This window comes from Mixophyes fleayi, chromosome 6 (assembly GCF_038048845.1).
Source record: "Mixophyes fleayi isolate aMixFle1 chromosome 6, aMixFle1.hap1, whole genome shotgun sequence".
NCBI lineage: Eukaryota > Metazoa > Chordata > Amphibia > Anura > Limnodynastidae > Mixophyes > Mixophyes fleayi.
The window spans coordinates 1,138,423-1,153,399 of NC_134407.1; the positions used below are offsets into that span (position 1 = coordinate 1,138,423).

At 42.8% G+C, this 14,977-nt stretch overlaps 1 protein-coding gene across 7 annotated transcripts in view; it reads right to left on the reverse strand.

The window, feature by feature from the left end:
- LOC142160698 (uncharacterized) overlaps positions 1 to 14,977 on the reverse strand; it is a 302,469-nt gene that overhangs the window by 7,356 nt on the left and 280,136 nt on the right. The window lies entirely within an intron of this gene.

Consider the following 14,977-nt stretch of genomic DNA (forward strand, 5'->3'; position numbering starts at 1 on the left):
AGTATATATGTATAACACAGTCTCTCTCTATATAAGTATATATGTATATCACAGTCTCTCTCTATATATAAGTATATATGTATAACACAGTCTCTCTCTATATAAGTATATATGTATAACACAGTCTCCTCTCTCTCTATATAAGTATATATGTATAACACAGTCTCTCTCTATATAAGTATATATGTATAACACAGTCTCTCTCTATATAAGTATATATGTATAACACAGTCTCCTCTCTCTCTATATAAGTATATATGTATAACATAGTCTCCTCTCTCTCTGTATAAGTATATATGTATAACACAGTCTCCTCTCTCTATATATAAGTATATATGTATAACACAGTCTCTCTCTATATATAAGTATATATGTATAACACAGTCTCTCTCTATATATAAGTATCTATAATATAAATGTCTAGTGGCGTGTGTTAGTCTGTCTGTGTGTGTGAGTGTAAAAAAAAAAAAAACCCAAGCTGCAGCGCCACCTGCTGGGCAGAGTTATACACTGACCTATATATTTCTTGAAGGAGAAGTGACAGTTGGGAGTGGTTGGTGGTTGCCGGGGGTGACAGTGGGGAGTTTTTAACACCTTAAGTAGTTTGATTTGACTAGAATGCATGAGTATCATGCACGGGTTACCTGACCTACTAAATTCTTAGTGTGTGTGGGGAAAAAAACTCAAAAAGGGCTGAAATTTGGTATACTGACATTATTGACGAGTTGAGGGGTCAAACTCATTTTCGTGAGGTAATTTTACCGCATGAAAACACATGTGTACAGTGGCGGATCCAGGGGGGTGCGATCAGGGCAATCGCCCTCCCCCCTAGCAGGGGTTTGCTGCCGATGGCTGCACAGTATGTGCAGGTCCGTTTGGCAGTGACAGTGTGCTGCCCGGCTGCTCTGATTGTGTTTTAAACACACTGTCCCTGCCTGTCAATGCCGAGCGGACCTGCACATACTGTGCAGCCCCCGGCAGCCTCAGAAGTCGGAAAGGGGGCGGGGCCTAAATCGCCCCGCCCTTACATCCCCCCGGAGACCAAACATTTTCTAGATCCGCCCCTGCATGTGTAGCGGCGTGTGTTAGTGTGTGTGTGTCTGTGGAAAAAACTATTTTCTCAGAAAGGGCTCATCCGAATGACCTGAAATTTGGTATACTGACATTATTTGACAAAAAAATGCATGAGTATCATGCACGGGTTAACTTGTATCTGTATAACACAGCATCTCTCTATATATAAGTATATATGTATAACACAGTCTCCTCTCTCTCTATATATAAGTATATATGTATAACACAGACTCCTCTCTCTCTATATATAAGTATATATGTATATCACAGTCTCCTCTCTCTCTATATATAAGTATATATGTATAACACAGTCTCTCTCTATATATAAGTATATATGTATAACACAGTCTCTCTCTATATATAAGTATATATGTATAACACAGTCTCTCTCTATATAAGTATATATGTATAACACAGCATCTCTCTATATATAAGTATATATGTATAACACAGTCTCCTCTCTCTCTATATATAAGTATATATGTATAACACAGACTCCTCTCTCTCTATATATAAGTATATATGTATAACACAGTCTCTCTCTATATATAAGTATATATGTATAACACAGTCTCTCTCTATATAAGTATATATGTATATCACAGTCTCTCTCTCTATATAAGTATATATGTATAACACAGTCTCCTCTCTCTCTATATAAGTATATATGTATAACACAGTCTCTCTCTATATAAGTATATATGTATATCACAGTCTCTCTCTATATATAAGTATATATGTATAACACAGTCTCTCTCTATATAAGTATATATGTATAACACAGTCTCCTCTCTCTCTATATAAGTATATATGTATAACACAGTCTCCTCTCTCTCTATATAAGTATATATGTATAACACAGTCTCTCTCTATATAAGTATATATGTATAACACAGTCTCCTCTCTCTCTATATAAGTATATATGTATAACACAGTCTCTCTCTATATAAGTATATATGTATAACACAGTCTCTCTCTCTATATAAGTATATATGTATATCACAGTCTCTCTCTATATAAGTATATATGTATATCACAGTCTCCTCTCTCTATACATAAGTATATATGTATAACACAGTCTCTCTCTCTATATAAGTATATATGTATAACACAGTCTCTCTCTCTATATAAGTATATATGTATAACACAGTCTCTCTATATAAGTATATATGTATAACACAGTCTCCTCTCTCTCTATATAAGTATATATGTATAACATAGTCTCCTCTCTCTCTATATATAAGTATATATGTATAACACAGTCTCTCTCTATATATAAGTATATATGTATAACACAGTCTCACTCTATATAAGTATATATGTATAACACAGACTCCTCTCTCTATATATATATAAGTATATATGTATAACACAGTCTCTCTCTATATATAAGTATATATGTATAACACAGTCTCTCTCTATATATAAGTATCTATAATATAAATGTCTAGTGGCGTGTGTTAGTCTGTCTGTGTGTGTGTGTGTAAAAAAAAAAAACCCAAGCTGCAGCGCCACCTGCTGGGCAGAGTTATACACTAACCTATATATTTCTTGAAGGAGAAGTGACAGTTGGGAGTGGTTGGTGGTTGCCGGGGGTGACAGTGGGGAGTTTTTAACACCTTAAGTAGTTTGATTTGACTAGAATGCATGAGTATCATGCACGGGTTACCTGACCTACTAAATTCTTAGTGTGTGTGGGGAAAAAAACTCAAAAAGGGCTGAAATTTGGTATACTGACATTATTGACGAGTTGAGGGGTCAAACTCATTTTCGTGAGGTAATTTTACCGCATGAAAACACATGTGTACAGTGGCGGATCCAGGGGGGTGCGATCGGGGCAATCGCCCTCCCCCCTAGCAGGGGTTTGCTGCCGATGGCTGCACAGTATGTGCAGGTCCGTTTGGCAGTGACAGTGTGCTGCCCGGCTGCTCTGATTGTGTTTTAAACACACTGTCCCTGCCTGTCACTGCCGAGCGGACCTGCACATACTGTGCAGCCCCCGGCAGCCTCAGAAGTCGGAAAGGGGGCGGGGCCTAAATCGCCCCGCCCTTACATCCCCCCGGGGACCAAACATTTTCTAGATCCGCCCCTGCATGTGTAGCGGCGTGTGTTAGTGTGTGTGTGTCTGTGGAAAAAACTATTTTCTCAGAGAGCGCTCATCCGAATGACCTGAAATTTGGTATACTGACATTATTTGACAAAAAAATGCATGAGTATCATGCACGGGTTAACTTGTATCTGTATAACACAGCATCTCTCTATATATAAGTATATATGTATAACACAGTCTCCTCTCTCTCTATATATAAGTATATATGTATAACACAGACTCCTCTCTCTCTATATATAAGTATATATGTATATCACAGTCTCCTCTCTCTCTATATATAAGTATATATGTATAACACAGACTCCTCTCTCTCTATATATAAGTATATATGTATAACACAGTCTCTCTCTATATATAAGTATATATGTATAACACAGTCTCACTCTATATAAGTATATATGTATAACACAGACTCCTCTCTCTATATATATATAAGTATATATGTATAACACAGTCTCTCTCTCTATATAAGTATATATGTATAACACAGTCTCTCTCTATATAAGTATATATGTATAACACAGTCTCTCTCTCTATATAAGTATATATGTATATCACAGTCTCTCTCTATATAAGTATATATGTATATCACAGTCTCCTCTCTCTATACATAAGTATATATGTATAACACAGTCTCTCTCTCTATATAAGTATATATGTATAACACAGTCTCTCTCTCTATATAAGTATATATGTATAACACAGTCTCTCTATATAAGTATATATGTATAACACAGTCTCCTCTCTCTCTATATAAGTATATATGTATAACATAGTCTCCTCTCTCTCTATATATAAGTATATATGTATAACACAGTCTCTCTCTATATATAAGTATATATGTATAACACAGTCTCACTCTATATAAGTATATATGTATAACACAGACTCCTCTCTCTATATATATATAAGTATATATGTATAACACAGTCTCTCTCTATATATAAGTATATATGTATAACACAGTCTCTCTCTATATATAAGTATCTATAATATAAATGTCTAGTGGCGTGTGTTAGTCTGTCTGTGTGTGTGTGTGTAAAAAAAAAAACCCAAGCTGCAGCGCCACCTGCTGGGCAGAGTTATACACTAACCTATATATTTCTTGAAGGAGAAGTGACAGTTGGGAGTGGTTGGTGGTTGCCGGGGGTGACAGTGGGGAGTTTTTAACACCTTAAGTAGTTTGATTTGACTAGAATGCATGAGTATCATGCACGGGTTACCTGACCTACTAAATTCTTAGTGTGTGTGGGGAAAAAAACTCAAAAAGGGCTGAAATTTGGTATACTGACATTATTGACGAGTTGAGGGGTCAAACTCATTTTCGTGAGGTAATTTTACCGCATGAAAACACATGTGTACAGTGGCGGATCCAGGGGGGTGCGATCGGGGCAATCGCCCTCCCCCCTAGCAGGGGTTTGCTGCCGATGGCTGCACAGTATGTGCAGGTCCGTTTGGCAGTGACAGTGTGCTGCCCGGCTGCTCTGATTGTGTTTTAAACACACTGTCCCTGCCTGTCACTGCCGAGCGGACCTGCACATACTGTGCAGCCCCCGGCAGCCTCAGAAGTCGGAAAGGGGGCGGGGCCTAAATCGCCCCGCCCTTACATCCCCCCGGGGACCAAACATTTTCTAGATCCGCCCCTGCATGTGTAGCGGCGTGTGTTAGTGTGTGTGTGTCTGTGGAAAAAACTATTTTCTCAGAGAGCGCTCATCCGAATGACCTGAAATTTGGTATACTGACATTATTTGACAAAAAAATGCATGAGTATCATGCACGGGTTAACTTGTATCTGTATAACACAGCATCTCTCTATATATAAGTATATATGTATAACACAGTCTCCTCTCTCTCTATATATAAGTATATATGTATAACACAGACTCCTCTCTCTCTATATATAAGTATATATGTATATCACAGTCTCCTCTCTCTCTATATATAAGTATATATGTATAACACAGACTCCTCTCTCTCTATATATAAGTATATATGTATAACACAGTCTCTCTCTATATATAAGTATATATGTATAACACAGTCTCACTCTATATAAGTATATATGTATAACACAGACTCCTCTCTCTATATATATATAAGTATATATGTATAACACAGTCTCTCTCTCTATATAAGTATATATGTATAACACAGTCTCCTCTCTCTATACATAAGTATATATGTATAACACAGTCTATCTCTCTATATATAAGTATAAATGTATAACACAGACTCCACTCTCTATATATAAGTATATATGTATAACACAGTCTCTCTCTCTATATAAGTATATATGTATAACACAGTCTCTCTCTCTATATAAGTATATATGTATAACACAGTCTCCTCTCTCTATACATAAGTATATATGTATAACACAGTCTATCTCTCTATATATAAGTATAAATGTATAACACAGACTCCACTCTCTATATATAAGTATATATGTATAACACAGTCTCTCTCTCTATATAAGTATATATGTATATCACAGTCTCTCTCTATATAAGTATATATGTATATCACAGTCTCCTCTCTCTATACATAAGTATATATGTATAACACAGTCTCTCTCTCTATATAAGTATATATGTATAACACAGTCTCTCTCTCTATATAAGTATATATGTATAACACAGTCTCTCTCTATATAAGTATATATGTATAACACAGACTCCTCTGAGCTGTACCATGACACCAGTAGGGGACACTGTGCCTCATTATGCATTAGATATTAGCAACTTTATGGGAGAAGGGCTGAATGATCCCCTCATCTGAGAATGGTGCAGTCCGATATCCTGATCTGCTACAAATCATCTCCAGGGCATGTGATCACTGGAACATCACATAATAATGATCTCATTCTCATTACTTGTATATAGGTATCCCCTTCGCTGCTTATATACATATATCCCCTCGCTGCTTATATACAGGTATCCCATCACCTCTCACTGCTTGTATACAGGTATCCCCTCGCTGCTTATATACAGGAATCCCATCGCCTCTCACTGCTTGTATACAGGTATCCCACTCACTGCTTATATACAGGTATCACACTCACTGCTTATATACAGGTATCCTCTCACTGCTTATATACAGGTATCACACTCACTACTTATATACAGGTATCCCCTCGCTGCTTATATACAGGTATCCCATCGCCTCTCACTGCATGTATACATGTATCCCACTCACTGCTTATATACAGGTATCACACTCACTGCTTATATACAGGTATCCTCTCACTGCTTATATACAGGTATCACACTCACTGCTTATATACAGGTATCCCCTCGCTGCTTATATACAGGAATCCCATCGCCTCTCACTGCTTGTATACATGTATCCCACTCGCTGCTTATATACAGGTATCCTTTCACTGCTTATATACAGGTATCCTATCGCTGCTTATATACAGGTATCACACTCACTGCAATATACAGGTATCCTCTCACTGCTTATATACAGGTATCACACTCACTGCTTATATACAGGTATCCCCTAGCTGCTTATATACAGGAATCCCATCGCCTCTCACTGCTTGTATACATGTGTATACACTCACTGCTTATATACAGGTATCCTCTCACTGCTTATATACAGGTATCACACTCACTGCTTATATACAGGTATCCCCTAGCTGCTTATATACAGGAATCCCATCGCCTCTCACTGCTTGTATACATGTGTATACACTCACTGCTTATATACAGGTATCCTCTCACTGCTTATATACAGGTATCCTCTCACTGCTTATATACAGGTATCCCCTCGCTGCTTATATACATGTATCCCACTCACTGCTTATATACAGGTATCCTCTCACTGCTTATATACAGGTATCCCCTCGCTGCTTATATACAGGTATCCCATCAATTCTCACTGCTTTTATACAGGTATCACACCCACTGCTTATATACAGGTATCCTCTCACTGCTTATATACAGGTATTTCCCTCACTGTTTATGAACAGGTATCTCTCTTATTGCTTATATACAGGCATCCCACCGCTCCTCTCTGCTTATATACAGGTATCCCACTCACTGCTAATATACAGGTATCCCACCGCTTCTCACTATTTATATACAGGTATCCTGCTCACTGCTTATATATAGGTATACCATCATTTCTAACAGCTTATATACACTGCATTAAAGTAATAGAACTCACATTTGTTAAATAGCTCTATTTCCCTCCAACCTGCCCTGGCATAGGACATTCTGTGTGACGGGGCATTCTGTGTGATGGAGCATTCTGTATGATGGAGCATTCTGTGTGATTGAGCATTCTGTGTGACGGAACATCCTGTGTAATGGAGCATTCTGTGTGATGATGCATTCTGTGTGATGGAGCATTCTATGTGATGGGGCATTTTGTGTGATGGGGGATTTTGTGTGATGAAACATCCTGTGTGATGGGGCATTCTGTGTGATGAAGCATTCTGTCTGATGGAGCATTCAGTGTCATGATGGAGCATTCTGTGTGATGGGGCATTGAATTATTGAGCATCCTGTGTGATTTGGCATTCTGTGTGATGGAGCATTCTGTGTGATGGAGCATCCTGTGTGATTGGAAATTCTGTGTGATGGAGCATTCTACGTGATGGAGCATTCTGTATCATTATGGAGCACTCTGTGTCATGATGGGGCATTCTGTGTGATGGGGCATTGAATTATTGAGCATCCTGTATGATTTGGCATTCTGTGTGATGGAGCATTCTATGTGATGGAGCATCCTGTGTGATTGGACATTCTGTGTGATGGGACATCCTGTGTGACGGAACATCCTGTGTGATGGGGCATTCTGTGAGATGAAACATTCTGTGTGATGGAGCATTTTGTGTGATGGAGCATTCTGTGTGATGGAACATCCTGTGTGATGAAGCATTCTGTGTGATGGGGCATTCTGTGTGATGGGACATCCTGTGTGACGGAACATCCTGTGTGATGGTGCAGTCTGTGTGATGGGGTATTCTGTGTGATGGAGCATTCTGTGTGATGGAGCATTCTGTGTGATGGGGCATTCTGTGTGATGAAGCATTTTGTGTGATGGGGCATCCTGTGTGATGAAGCATTCTGTGTGATGGAGCATTCTGTGTGATGGAGCATTCTGTGTGATGGAGCATTTTGTGTGATGGGACATCCTGTGTGACGGAACATCCTGTGTTATGGTGCATTCTGTGTGATGGGGTATTCTGTGTATTGGAGCATTCTGTGTGATGGGGCATTCTGTGTGATGAAGCATTTTGTGTGATGGAGCATTCTGTGTGATTGAACATCCTGTGCGATGAGCCATTCTGTGTGATGAAGCATTCTGTGTCATGATGGAGAATTCTGTGTGATGGGACATCCTGTGTGACGGAACATCCTGTGTGATGGTGCATTCTGTGTGATGGAGCATTTTGTGTGATGAAGCATTTTGTGTGATGGAGCATTCTGTGTGATGGAGCATTTTGTGTGATGGAGCATTCTGTGTGATGGAGCATTTTGTGTGATTGAGCATCCTGTGTGATGAAGCATTCTGAGTGATGGGGTATCCTGTGTGATGAAGCATTCTGAGTGATGGGGCATTCTGTGTGATGAAGCATTCTGTCTGATGGAGCATTCTGTGTCATGATGGAGCATTCTGTGTGATGGGGCATTGAATTATTGAGCATCCTGTATGATTTGGCATTCTGTGTGATGGAGCATTCTATGTGATGGAGCATCCTGTGTGATTGGACATTCTGTGTGATGGGACTTCCTGTGTGACGGAACATCCTGTGTGATGGGGCATTCTGTGAGATGAAACATTCTGTGTGATGGAGCATTTTGTGTGATGGAGCATTCTGTGTGATGGAACATCCTGTGTGATGAAGCATTCTGTGTGATGGGGCATTCTGTGTGATGGGACATCCTGTGTGACGGAACATCCTGTGTGATGGTGCAGTCTGTGTGATGGGGTATTCTGTGTGATGGAGCATTCTGTGTGATGGAGCATTCTGTGTGATGGGGCATTCTGTGTGATGAAGCATTTTGTGTGATGGGGCATCCTGTGTGATGAAGCATTCTGTGTGATGGAGCATTCTGTGTGATGGAGCATTCTGTGTGATGGAGCATTTTGTGTGATGGGACATCCTGTGTGACGGAACATCCTGTGTTATGGTGCATTCTGTGTGATGGGGTATTCTGTGTATTGGAGCATTCTGTGTGATGGGGCATTCTGTGTGATGAAGCATTTTGTGTGATGGAGCATTCTGTGTGATTGAACATCCTGTGCGATGAGCCATTCTGTGTGATGAAGCATTCTGTGTCATGATGGAGAATTCTGTGTGATGGGACATCCTGTGTGACGGAACATCCTGTGTGATGGTGCATTCTGTGTGATGGAGCATTTTGTGTGATGAAGCATTTTGTGTGATGGAGCATTCTGTGTGATGGAGCATTTTGTGTGATTGGGCATCCTGTGTGATGAAGCATTCTGAGTGATGGGGCATTCTGTGTGATGAAGCATTCTGTCTGATGGAGCATTCTGTGTCATGATGGAGCATTCTATGTGATGGGGCATTGAATTATTACGCATCCTGTGTGATTTGGCATCCTGTGTGATGGAGCATTCTGTGTGGTGGAGCATCCTGTGTGATGGAGCATTCTGTGTGATGGAGCATTCTGTGTCATGATGGAGCATTCTGTGTGATGGGGCATTGAATTATTACGCATCCTGTGTGATTTGGCATCCTGTGTGATGGAGCATTCTGTGTGGTGGAGCATCCTGTGTGATGGAGCATTCTGTGTGATGGAGCATCCTGTGTGATTGAGCATTCTGCGTGATGGAGCATTCTGTGTCTTTATGGAGCATTCTGTGTGGTGGGGCATTCTGTGTGATGGGGCATTCTGTGTTAAGGAGCTTACTGTTTGGTGGGGCATTCTGTGTGATGGAGCGTTCTGTGTGATGGAACAACCTGTGCTGTGGGGTATTCTGTGCGATGGGGAATTCTGTGTGATGGGGCATTCTGTGTGATGGACCATTCTGTGTGATGAAGCATTCTGTGTCATGATGGAGCATTCTGTGTGATGGGACATCCTGTGTGACGGAACATCCTGTGTGATGGTGCATTCTGTGTGATGGGGTATTCTGTGTGATGAAGCATTTTGTGTGATGGAGCATTCTGTGTGATGGAGCATTTTGTGTGATTGAGCATCCTGTGTGATGAAGCATTCTGAGTGATGGGGTATCCTGTGTGATGAAGCATTCTGAGTGATGAGGCATTCTGTGTGATGAAGCATTCTGTCTGATGGAGCATTCTGTGTCATGATGGAGCATTCTGTGTGATGGGGCATTGAATTATTAAGCATCCTGTGTGATTTGGCATTCTGTGTGATGGAGCATTCTGTGTGGTGGAGCATCCTGTGTGATGGAGCATTCTGTGTGATGGAGCATCCTGTGTGATTGGACATTCTGTGTGATGGAGCATTCTGCGTGAAGGAGCATTCTGTGTCTTTATGGAGCATTCTGTGTGGTGGGGCATTCTGTGTGATGGGGCATTCTGTGTGATGGAGCTTACGGTTTGGTGGGGCATTCTGTGTGATGGAGCATTCTGTGTGATGGAACAACTTGTGCTGTGGGGTATTCTGTGCGATGGGGAATTCTGTGTGATGGGCACTCTGTGTGATAGAGCATTCGGTGTGAATGGAAATTCTGTGTGATGGAGCATTCGGTGTGAAGAAGCATTCTGTGTGATGGGATATTCTGTGTGGTGGAGCATTCTGTGTGATGGGCACTCTGTGTGATGGAGCATTCGGTGTTTTGGAGCATTCTGTGTGATGGGACAATCTGTGTAATGGGACATTCTGTATGATGCAGCATTCTGTGATTGAGCATTCTGTGTGATGGAGCATTGAATTATTGAGCATCCTGTGTGATTTGGCATTCTGTGTGACGGAACATCCTGTGTGATGGTGCATTCTGTGTGATGGGGCATTCTGTGCTATGGGGTATTCTGTGTGATGGAGCATTCTGTGTAATGGGGCATTCTGTGTGACGGAAAATCCTGTGTGATGGTGCATTCTGTGCTATGGGGTATTCTGTGAGATGAAACAGTATGTGTGATGGAGCATTGAATTATTGAGCATCCTGTGTGATGGAGCATTTTGTGTGATGGGGCATTCTGTGTGATGGAACATCCTGTGTAATGGGGCATCCTGTGTGATGAAGCATTCTGAGTGATGGGGCATTCTGTGAAATGAAACATTCTGTGTGATGGAGCATTTTGTGTGATGGAGCATTCTGTGTGATGGAGCATTTTGTGTGATGGGGCATTCTGTGTGATGGAACATCGTGTGTAATGGGGCATCCTGTGTGATGAAGCATTCTGAGTGATGGGGCATTCTGTGTGATGAAGCATTCTGTCTGATGGAGCATTCTGTGTCATGATGGATCATCCTGTGTGATTGGACATTCTGTGTGATGGAGCATTCTGCGTTAAGGAGCATTCTGTGTCATTATGGAGCATTCTGTGTGATGGGGCATTCTGTGTGATGGAGCTTACGGTTTGGTGGGGCATTCTGTGTGATAGAACAACCTGTGCTATGGGGTATTCTGTGTGATGGGGAATTCTGTGTTATGGAGCATTCGGTGTGATGGAGCATTCGGTGTGAATGGAAATTCTGTGTGATGGAGCATTCCGTGTGATGGAGCATTCTGTGTGATGGGGCATTCTGTGTGGTGGAGCATTCTGTGTAATTGGCATTCTGTGTAATGGGACATTCTGTGTGATGGAGCATTCCGTGTGATGGAGCATTCTGTGTGATGGGGCATTCTGTGTGGTGGAGCATTCTGTGTAATTGGCATTCTGTGTAATGGAGCATTCTGTGTGACGGAGCATTCTGTGTGATGGGACATTCTGTGTCATTATGGAGCATTCTGTGTGATGGTGCATTCTGTGTGATGGAGCAATCTATGTGATGGGGCATTTTGTGTGATGGGGCATTTTGTGTGATGGGGCATCCTGTGTGATTTGGCATTCTGTGTGATGAAACATCCTGTGTGATGGGGCATTCTGTGTGAATGGAAATTCTGTGTGATGGAGCATTTGGTGTGATGGAGCATTCTGTGTGATGGGGTATTCTGTGTGATGGGCACTCTGTGTGATGGAGCATTCGGTGTGAATGGAAATTCTGTGTGATGGAGCATTCCGTGTGATGGAGCATTCTGTGTGATGGGGTATTCTGTGTGGTGGAGCATTCTGTGTGATGGGCACTCTGTGTGGTGGGGCATTCTGTGTGATGGAGCATTCGGTGTGAATGGAAATTCCGTGTGATGGAGCATTCTGTGTTTTGGAGCATTCTGTGTGATGGGCACTCTGTGTGGTGGGGCATTCTGTGTGGTGGGGCATTCTGTGTGATAGGGCATTCTGTGTGGTGGAGCATTCTGTGTGATGGGCATTCTGTGTGGTGGAGCATTCTGTGTGATGGGCACTCTGTGTGATGGGCATTCTGTGTGATGGGCACTCTGTGTGGTGGGGCATTCTGTGTGATGGAGCATTCGGTGTGAATGGAAATTCTGTGTGATGGAGCATTCTGTGTTTTGGAGCATTCTGTGTGATGGGCACTCTGTGTGGTGGGGCATTCTGTGTGGTGGGGCATTCTGTGTGATAGGGCATTCTGTGTGGTGGAGCATTCCGTGTGATGGGCATTCTGTGTGGTGGAGCATTCTGTGTGATGGGGCATTCTGTGTGGTGGAGCATTCTGTGTGATGGGCACTCTGTGTGGTGGAGCATGCTGTGTGATGGGCACTCTGTGTGGTGGAGCATTCTGTGTGATGGGCACTCTGTGTGGTGGAGCATTCTGTGTGATGGGCACTCTGTGTGGTGGGGCATTCTGTGTGATGGAGCATTCGGTGTGAATGGAAATTCTGTGTGATGGAGCATTCTGTGTTTTGGAGCATTCTGTGTGATGGAGCATTCTGTGTTTTGGAGCATTCTGTGTGATGGGCACTCTGTGTGGTGGGGCATTCTGTGTGGTGGGGCATTCTGTGTGATAGGGCATTCTGTGTGGTGGAGCATTCTGTGTGATGGGCATTCTGTGTGGTGGAGCATTCTGCGTGATGGGCACTCTGTGTGGTGGGGCATTCTGTGTGATGGAGCATTCTGTGTGATGGGGCATTCTGTGTGGTGGAGCATTCTGTGTGATGGGCACTCTGTGTGGTGGGGCATTCTGTGTGATGGGGCATTCTGTGTAATGGAGCATTCGGTGTGAATGGAAATTATGTGTGATGGAGCATTTGGTGTGATGGAGCATTCTGTGTGATGGGGTATTCTGTGTGGTGGAGCATTCTGTGTGATGGGCACTCTGTGTGATGGAGCATTCGGTGTGAATGGAAATTCTGTGTGATGGAGCATTCCGTGTGATGGAGCATTCTGTGTGATGGGGTATTCTGTGTGGTGGAGCATTCTGTGTGATGGGCACTCTCTGTAGTGGGGCATTCTGTGTGATGGAGCATTCAGTGTGAATGTAAATTCTGTGTGATGGAGCATTCGGTGTGATGGAGCATTCTGTGTGATGGGGTATTCTGTGTTTTGGAGCATTCTGTGTGATGGGCACTCTGTGTGGTGGGGCATTCTGTGTGGTGGGGCATTCTGTGTGATGGGGCATTCTGTGTGGAAGAGCATTCTGTGTGATGGGCATTTTGTGTGGTGGAGCATTCTGTGTGATGGGGCATTCTGTGTGGTGGAGCATTCTGTGTGATGGGCACTCTGTGTGGTGGAGAATTCTGTGTGATGGGGCATTCTGTGTGGTGGAGCATTCTGTGTGATGGGCACTCCGTGTGATGGAGCATTCTGTGTGATGGGGCATTCTGTGTGGTGGAGCATTCTGTGTGATGGGCACTCTGTGTGGTGGGGCATTCTGTGTGGTGGGGCATTCTGTGTGATAGGGCATTCTGTGTGGTGGAGCATTCTGTGTGATGGGCATTCTGTGTGGTGGAGCATTCTGCGTGATGGGCACTCTGTGTGGTGGGGCATTCTGTGTGATGGAGCATTCTGTGTGATGGGGCATTCTGTGTGGTGGAGCATTCTGTGTGATGGGCACTCTGTGTGGTGGGGCATTCTGTGTGATGGGGCATTCTGTGTAATGGAGCATTCGGTGTGAATGGAAATTATGTGTGATGGAGCATTTGGTGTGATGGAGCATTCTGTGTGATGGGGTATTCTGTGTGGTGGAGCATTCTGTGTGATGGGCACTCTGTGTGATGGAGCATTCGGTGTGAATGGAAATTCTGAGTGATGGAGCATTCCGTGTGATGGAGCATTCTGTGTGATGGGGTATTCTGTGTGGTGGAGCATTCTGTGTGATGGGCACTCTGTGTAGTGGGGCATTCTGTGTGATGGAGCATTCAGTGTGAATGTAAATTCTGTGTGATGGAGCATTCGGTGTGATGGAGCATTCTGTGTGATAGGGTATTCTGTGTTTTGGAGCATTCTGTGTGATGGGCACTCTGTGTGGTGGGGCATTCTGTGTGGTGGGGCATTCTGTGTGATGGGGCATTCTGTGTGGAAGAGCATTCTGTGTGATGGGCATTTTGTGTGGTGGAGCATTCTGTGTGATGGGGCATTCTGTGTGGTGGAGCAGTCTGTGTGATGGGCACTCTGTGTGGTGGAGCATTCTGTGTGATGGGCACTCTGTGTATTGGAGCATTCTGTGTGATGGGCACTCTGTGTATTGGAGCATTCTGTGTGATGGGCACTCTGTGTGGTGGAGCATTCTGTGTGGTGGGACATTCTGTGACATGTTGTAGTGTTCTGTGACTTTGTGACAC